Here is a 9564-nt window from a genome sequence, read left to right as displayed (position 1 = left end):
TTTAGAGTTCTTATGTAATTTATGATATATTTTTGTAATAAAACAACTTAAATAAAAGGTGATATGTTCTAAATTCTGCCAGAGTTAACCCGTTTCACTGATCCAACTTATAGTTTTTCGCTGTTTACTGTTCGGTCAGACTGTGCGGACCTCCTTGTATGCTGCTGCTGCATTCGCCGGCAAGAGGACGTCTTTTCCTGTAAAGCCGCTGTTGCCTGGAGGTGAATGCATTGTGAACTGCCATTCATGTTGTTCTCATTGGACTTGCTTGGACTCATGTGCTTTGATATGCATTGATATGCATGGACTCTTTGGTAGTACTGAACCTAAATAACATTACCTATATTTCCTTTTTCTTTCTCTTTTGATTCCCAGTGAGCGTCACTAGCTCCGCCCTCAGGAAGTCCCGACCCATTTCTATAACTACCCACGGTGCAGCGCACCTGCGCGCGCACTGTGAAGCACCTTCAAGCACTGTTTACTGTTCGGTCAGACTGTGCAGACCTCCTTGTATGCTGCTCCTGCATTCGCCGGCAAGAGGACGTCTTTTGCTGTAACACCGCTGTTGCCTGGATGTGAATGCATTGCGAACTGCCATTCATGTTGTTCTCATTGGACTTGCTTGGACTCATGTGCTTTGATATGCATTGATATGCATGGACTCTTTGGTAGTACTGAACCTAAGTAACATTACCTATATTTTCTTTTTCTTTCTCTTTTGATTCCCAGTGAGCGTCACTAGCTTCGCCCTCAGGAAGTCCCGACCCATTTCTATAACTACCCACGTTGCAGCGCACCTGCGTGTGCACCGTGAAGCACCTTCAAGCCCTGTTTACTGTTCGGTCAGACTGTGCGGACCTCCTTGTATGCTGCTGCTGCATTCGCCGGAAAGAGGACGTCTTTTGCTGTAACACCGCTGTTGCCTGGAGGTGAATGCATTGCAAACTGCCATTCATGTTGTTCTCATTGGACTTGCTTGGACTCATGTGCTTTGATATGCATGGACTCTTTGGTAGTACTGAACCTAAGTAACATTACCTATATTTTCTTTTTCTTTCTCTTTTGATTCCCAGTGAGCGTCACTAGCTCCGCCCTCAGGAAGTCCTGACCCATTTCTATAACTACCCACGGTGCAGCGCACCTGCGCGCTCACCGTGAAGCACCTTCAAGCACTGTTTACTGTTCGGTCAGACTGTGCGGACCTCCTTGTATGCTGCTGCTGCATTCGCTGGCAAGAGGACGTCTTTTGCTGTAACACCACTGTTGCCTGGAGGTTAATGCATTGCGAACTGCCATTCATGTTGTTCTCATTGGACTTGCTTGGACTCATGTGCTTTGATATGCATTGATATGCATGGACTCTTTGGTAGTACTGAACCTAAGTAACATTACCTATATTTCCTTTTTCTTTCTCTTTTGATTCCCAGTGAGCGTCACTAGCTTCGCCCTCAGGAAGTCCCGACCCATTTCTATAACTACCCACGGTGCAGCGCACCTGCGCGCGCACTGTGAAGCACCTTCAAGCACTGTTTACTGTTCGGTCAGACTGTGCAGACCTCCTTGTATGCTGCTCCTGCATTCGCTGGCAAGAGGACGTCTTTTGCTGTAACACCACTGTTGCCTGGAGGTTAATGCATTGCGAACTGCCATTCATGTTGTTCTCATTGGACTTGCTTGGACTCATGTGCTTTGATATGCATTGATATTAACATTACCTATATTTACTTTTTTGTTCCCTTTTGATTCCCAGTGAGCGTCACTAGCTCCGCCCTCAGGAAGTCCCGACCTATTTCTATAACTACCCACGGTGCAGCGCACCTGCGCACGCACCTTCAAGCACTGTTTACTGTTCACTGTGAGCAGTGAGCGGTGCAGGTCTACGATCACTATTTTCCTTTTTCACCTACTTCACTGAGTAAAACACCCCTTGAAGTTTACCTGTAGTGAAATAAGCTACAGTGTCTGGGGCTCTGGTCGGTAAGGAGAACATGTGATTTTATATGCTGTGTGACGCTACTGCGCTACTTTTCCGTTTTTCTTTTATGGGCTAAGCATTTACTTTGCTGAATACGACTGGTTTACCTCTGATTCCTTTTGTATAGTGGGTCAAACGTTGCCTATAAACTGCTTTAGTTTGATTTGATTATGGAGAAAAAGAAAGCTGCCTTTGCAATGAAAGACATTAGAGCAGACTTTTTTAATGCAGTCAGTACACGACATGCGAGCTTGGCGCGGGCAGTGCCCTTCCACTTCCTGTTATTAGTGATGAGGAAGAAGCCTTGCTGCAATGCGCCAAGGATTGCTCTCCTAACTGCAAAACCATAGAGGACCCAATGGACCCCTCGCAACCTCTCTTTGTTGATGAGGAACTATCTCAATCTAACTTAGGGAAGGTTATTATCCTAGAGAAAGAGGATACCCTGGAGGAACCTAAAGTTACGAAAGAAAGCAGTTTTTCTTATGACAATTTTGTTGACTCCTTGTTTGATCCATCCTTGGAGGCTAGCCACAAGTTAGACTCTGAGGTAACACTTAAAAATGATGTGACCCACATGGGAATTGGATCTGATTTTGCTGCAACAATTAGCATATTTAATAGATTACTGCTATCAGAAGTGAGAAAACAGACAGCAGCTCTAACCAATTTAGCCGCAGAGTTTGTGAAAATGCCTCAGTATATAACTGAATCTTTTGCTGCGGCATTGAGTAAAGAAACCTCTAACATTCTGGCACGTGTGCCAGGGCTGCTAAGGGTTAAGGATATAACTGTCCTGGACAAACCTCCTTCCATTGATCAGATAATCATAATTCCACCTACCCAAGACGGTGTAGTAGGGGGTGGTTCATCGACAGAAGGTTTACTTACAGAGTCACAGGAGGTGGTCTGAAAAAAATGGCCTCCCAAAGACTTCTATTAATGATGTCTTTGAGGTAAAAACTTCTAAACGACAGAATAAGAAACTGGCCAAACAAAACAAAAAAACAAATAATAACGCGGCAAGAAACAAAATGTCACAAAAATGTATGAGGAAATTGGATATGCAACAACTTGCTCATGAAGAGGGTGTTGTGCTCTCTGAGCCTACAAAGAATCCCACAAGCATGGGGACTAATAGCTTGACAACAGCTCTCACGACGGGACAAATAATTGATGTGGAATGTACTCAGAGGGGTGCCTTCACTGAAGGGGAGAACACATTGAGTGAAGCCCTGAAAAGAAAGTCAGACGTTATGTATCAGATCTTTAAAGGTACTCACTGGACTTCAGTAAAGACAACCTAAACCCTAAAATTGTCTGGGGCACTAAACTGCATGACGACTGCACTAATAACAGTATGCTTAAAGTTATACAAGCACCACATTCTGTACCTGTAGGTTGTGCAGGAAATTCTGGAGAATCAATTAATGAAATGCGACCTAAGGGGTCTACTCGTGTGAAACACTCTGGAATTACAGTTAATACTGGTTTGGGTAGTGTGGAGTGGAGAAGTAACAATGGGGCTTGGAATACTAATGCACACTTCAATGCTAATAATGAAGTGAATGGGGAGCGTGAGCTCCTTTTTTCCAAACCTAATTGTGAGACAATTGTTGGTGCTCAGTGTTCTGATGAAGAGGCTAAAGAGAACGACTTAAGGCGTGTTATTTCGAAGGTGCTTGGGGAGAATCAAGCCTCTATAAACAATTGTACTGTGGGATTAACTCACCCTAGTTTGTTACAAGAAAATGATGTGAATAGGGTGAATGAGCTTTTTCTCCCCAACCCTAACTGTGAGACATTTGCTGGTGCTCAGGGTTTTGATGAAGAGGCTAAAGAGAATGACTTAAGGCGAGCTATTTTGAAGGTGCTTGGGGAGAATCAAGTCTCTATAAACAAATGTACCCTGAGAACAACTCACCCTAGACTGTTACAAGAAAATTCCTCTGAAATACTGAAGGAGAATGAATCTAGAGGGTTGGGAAGAGAAAACCATGATGTGAAACCAAAAAAATCTGAATCTGATAACATGGGGTTTTACTCTGGTACACAGGACACTGATTTAAGACAACCAGTCTTTCCTGAAATCCGGGTCTGATACTGAAAGTACTATTTAAGGACAAAGGTCATACTTCATTAAACAGACCATACATTCTATCCTTATTAGCTACTATACCTGAGCTTAGTTTGATTACTTCTGCGGACATTATCTTGGTTGATTTTATTCATAGATCCAGATTTGACTATGTAAGACTTGTCATACCCTCTCTTTTGGTTAGGTCTCTATTATTAAGGGAGGCTGAATCTCTTCAAAAACGAGGTTTTGACATTTTTGAATATAAACTCCCTGTGTTTATACAACAGAAATCTCGACTGCTTGAAGCAGAGCAACAAGAATCCAACCAAGTTAACAAGTCTTCAAATGTTGAATCGGATCTGAATAAACAGGAATGGAGGTGGTTGGCCTTGACCCTGAGGGAATCTATTGACTCACTCAGAAAACTTGGCAAACCCCTCTAGCTCCTGCTCGAATCTTAAACTGGTGAGCTGGAATTCAAGGGGATGCTTGAATCTTTTGAATAATAAAAAACTTACAAGCTATCTATCCCAATTTGATTTTGTTCTTCTTCAAGAGACCTGGTCAAGGGAGCAGTTGTGTTGGGAAGGGTTTACTGTGGTTGCTGTTTGTGCGCATGGATGCAGCAAGGGGCGCCCGAAGGGTGGTCTACTTATAGCTGCCAAACAAGCTAATTGTTTCTCTAAAATGGGGGAATGGTGTCTGGAACACCACTTTCTTGTAGCTGCTTTTAAACTTGGAATAAACAAGGATTGTTTTTCTGTCCTTCTTATTAACATCTACTGGAACCCGAGTGAATTGACTGACCAGCAACTAGGAAGGGAGCAGATCAAACTGGGAAAAATAATCGAAACTTGGAGGGAGACAAATTTGGGAGGACACATTGTGATGGCAGGTGACATGAATGCTAATTGTCTTTGTGATCAGTTAGTGGGCAATGATATGTTGGCAAATGTTGACATGCACTCACGGGTGGGAGGTTACAGTATTATACGTGTAAGGTTGTGGAAGCATTTTGTGGGAATCCTTGGGGTTAGAACTTCTAAGAAGTGATCACTATATTTGGAAAGCCAGAGGTCTTGAATCCACTATGGACTACATTTTTGTTTCATCTGGAATTTCTAGGAACTTGTGCAACTTTGAAGTTTTGGACTCTAGTACTAGTGACCATTGCTTTCTCACTCTTAAAATGGCAGTGGACTTTCAAGGTCCGGGTAATGAGAAGTATACACATGGGGTGAAGATTAATGAGCAAGGGAATAGAATTAAGTGGTGTCACAAAAAGAACGTTAAATTCACTTATTTAATGATTAATGAGTATTGGTCTATGTCTAAATTCCATAGAGAGGTTTGTTATTCACCTTTACATTTCTCTGATTATATTAAAAAGACCATTGAAAACGTGGTTCCTTTTCATGCTAATGTTAATAAAATGAATGTTAATCATAGACACCATACGGATACAGTGGTTCATACACGTAAGATTCTATATAGAAGAGAACTTAGACAGCTAAAAAAAGTTGGTTTAGTGACTTTGTAATTCATGCTGAGAAAAAATAAACTCAAAACAATCCTACAAAAATTGGCATATACATTACAAAGGTTCTCATATGCAACAGGATGGTGAGTTGATGCTGAAAGCTTTGCGTGGACATGGATGTACCAACTTTTGGTATTTAATCAATGATATTGAAAAACCTCGACAGGATATGGCTGTGAATGTTATCAATGAGGACGTATGGCTGGGACATTTCTCTAAATTATATACTGCTGATAAGATGTCAAGCCAATTGAAAATTGCTGAAAGCCTGACATGGTCTTTGAAGGCTTCAGTTTATGATATTACATCCCTTATTAAGAAATCCAAAAACTCGGGTGCCACTGGACCGAATAATCTGTCTAACAAATTGTTGAAAATGGACCCGGTAATATGGGCGAAAATTTTGTCAACTCTATATGCTAACATTTTAGAGACCAAGATCATTCCTGAATCGTGGAAGGTCTCTATTGTAATACCGGTTTACAAGAAGGGGTCCCTCATGTGTCCAACTAGTTACAGGCCTATAGCAATTGCCGACCCAGAGTCTAAAATCTTTTGTTCCTTGGTTTTAAAGGACTTGCAAGAATGGATTAAAGATAAATCCATTCTTGATATGAAACAAATAGGTTTTAAAAAATATATTGGAACTGACTGTGGGGGCCTTGTATTAAAAACTTTAATAGCTAATTCTATGAAGCCGGGTGAGAGACCTCTATTTGTGGCCTCGATGGATCTAAGCTCTGCTTTTGATCTTGTCGATATGCAACTTATATGGCTAAAGCTAAAAGACCTTGGTATTCCAGCTCAATTACTTCAAATTATTATCGCCCTATACACGGACACCAGGCTGAAGGTACGTTTAACAACAGAAGGTTTACTCTCGAAGGAAATCATAATTCCGAATGGACTACGTCAAGGGTGTATGTTGGCCCCTACGGTCTTCAATCTTTATGTGTGTGGTGCTCACAACACTCTTGGTAGTAAAGGTATGGTTTGTCCCAAACTGAACGGCGTGTGCATTGATTGGATGGCATACGCCGATGATTTTCTTCTTTTGGATAGAACCAAAATTGGTCTCCAAAGGCTACTTAGAGCTTTTGAAAAATGTATAGACGCTCTTAAACTTAAAATCAATCTATCTAAAACGGTTATCGTCCGGTTTGGTAAACAAAATAAAAGAGAGAATGCTTTTTCTTGGGTCTGTGATGGAAAGAGGATTAAGGCACAATCATTGTTTAAGTATTTGGGCTTTTATTTCTCTGGGCTGGATTCCACTAATCTGATAAAAAGTCAGCTGAACTTGAAAGCAGAAATAGCCATTAGACAATTGAGGGCCATAGATAATAAATTTGGAAAGTTCTCTTTGGTCCCGTTGAGGGAATTTTACAATAATAAAGTTGTTTCACGTTTAACCTATGGAATTGAACTATTCCCTAATGGGATACATGTACATCTGACCAGTATTGAAGCAAAAATGTGGAGAGCTATGTTGTGGTTCCTTCCCAAATGTATTCCTCTAGACCTAAGAAGATATGAATTGGGTTTGCAATCGCTTTCTTCCTATGCAAACTGGAAGAGATTATGCCTTTGGAAAAAATGTAAAACATCATTGGATGAAACCTTGTACGCCTGTGCCTATCATGAATTACTGAATCCTTTCATGTGTGTGCTTAAAGCTGAAACTGAGACCTGCCTGAAAGAGCTAGGTTTATCTATGGTCTCGTTATGTAACAAGCCGGTAAAAGTAAAAATCAGCCTTATGGGCTTTGATTGGCAAAGAACTACAGGAAATATTTTAGAATCTAAACTTTATAAATCTGCCTGTTCCATTTGGAAATAGCAGCCTGTCATGGAAGGCTATTTGATTCAATATCCGTGTAAACAGCTGCATAATGATTTTATGCGCTTTCGCTTCAATGTTTTATCTACTAACCAAATAAAATGTATTAGAAATCGTTCTTCAGAAGGCAGACCATGGTGCCGATTCTGTAATATTTCTGGTGTAGTAGAAACCTTGCAACACATTTTACTGGTATGCCCCCACTTGAAGGCTCAAAGGCTAGAATATTTTGCGAAATTTTTGATCTCAACCAATGAAGTAAATAGAGACCTCATATGGTATCGAATGTTACACGATAATTGTATAAGTTTAAAAATGTGTGTAACAACTTTTTTAAGAAATGTTTGTGACTTGAGTTAATGAAGGCAAGGATTTTAGACATAGGAATTACCTATTGATCTTAAAAGTTTATTGTAGGAAAATTGGAATTTGCTGAAAAAGTTAAAATGTAATTCTGTACTATGAGTAATATGCAATACGATTGTGACCTGGAACTTCCTTTATAAAATATGTAAATTTCTGATTGCTTTATTTACACAGCTTGCTTTTTCTGTACGTCCTTACTTTTCTTTTAACGATAATGTTTGATACTTTTTGTGATTTTGTAAAGGTTTGTAATAAACCAAAACAATAAAATAAAAAAATTAAAAATAAAAATAGTATGTTAGTACAAGAGTGAGTAAACTGCCACCACGGTCAGTTGAGGTTGGGGTGAACTAGAATACTATCGGGTCAGGGGGCACATGGCTGGTAAATCAAAAGACGGTGGGACATGGGAGCTTGCTGCCCATAATTCTTTCAACCAAAGCATGGAGGTACAAAGTGGGTTTATGGTGGCATCGTGTGTCAGGGGGCATGGGGAAAGGCAAATACCTTGTGCGGGTTCAGCAAGGAGATGAGGAGGTATATCTGTATTACTCTGCATCAGTAAAACAAGGGGCCTTCAATTGCTAGCCCAGCCTGAGGAGGGCAGAGGGTGGGGGCTGAGTACGCAGCTCTGCAGGAGAAGGGAAAGATGGCCCTGTGGCTTCTCGCGCGTCTACTTTATAGGGTTGCATGCACATTATTATAAATGAGAGACGGGATTATGCCAGTATAATTACATATATAATATATATGTAAGCTTATGAACATTATATGTATTACACATTGTCGTGTATCATGAGTACCATGTTTGCAAAATAGCTTCTATCACAAAGGTCTTGTTAGCATCACATCATTCACAGGGCTAAGGTTTTACACCTGGATTCGAGACACACAAGAAAAGCTGGCATTAAAAAAATGAGGTACCACAGGTTGGCATATGTATTAGCTTAGGAGGAAAGAGTCTGCAACATTCTGCTTATAATCTGATTTGTGTAACATAATGCTCAAGAATAACCAAATACTTCAAAAGACACTCTATTAGTATGGTCGGCAATCATTACCCTAAAAACCCATACATATTGCAACACTTAATTGTCTACCTATAAACTTATATATTTTTAGGAAATCATAGAATACATAAGGATATCCCACATTGCTTTTAAATATTGTGCAGCATCAATAATCCTTGATTAGTAATGGCAGGTTCGAATATATATATATTTTATAACTTCACGTGTGGGTGATCTGGGATGGGAGAGGGCTGTCTTATTTCAATATGAACAATCAATCTCATGGAACTGAGGTTAATTTATCGTCCTTACAGATGGCTTAGCAGCATGGGTGAAACTGGGTGGCACACAGGCTTAGCATACATGTCTGGCACTTCAAATGGCACTTCAAATGGGGAACAAGATTGGGTGTTATTCACAACATATATTATAGATGTGGGGGTCTGCGAGAGGACAGGACACGTTTTATAGAGGCAGCTTTGTTTTTCTCAGCCCCCACCTTTGGCCGGTCATCGTCAGGTCAATGATGTACTGCGGAAGGTGAAAGATACAGTGTTTGTAATGTAGCTTGTTCACGCCTGGTCTCCCGTGAGAACAGGCCTTCATCTGAGCCACCAAGGGGAGGAGGGTGATGGAAGTGCTGGCTCGCTGTGCGCGGTCGGGTGGGGAGCGCTGTGGCCCTGTAGGCCGCTTGTGCCACTGAGGCCTAGATTATTATGTTCAAAATGGAGTCTCGGCGTATCACAAAATGGA

Source organism: Ambystoma mexicanum, chromosome 1q, assembly GCF_040938575.1.
Source record: "Ambystoma mexicanum isolate Mex_15411 chromosome 1q, UKY_AmexF1_1, whole genome shotgun sequence".
Classification (NCBI taxonomy): domain Eukaryota; kingdom Metazoa; phylum Chordata; class Amphibia; order Caudata; family Ambystomatidae; genus Ambystoma; species Ambystoma mexicanum.
This window is presented reverse-complemented; position numbering follows the sequence as displayed.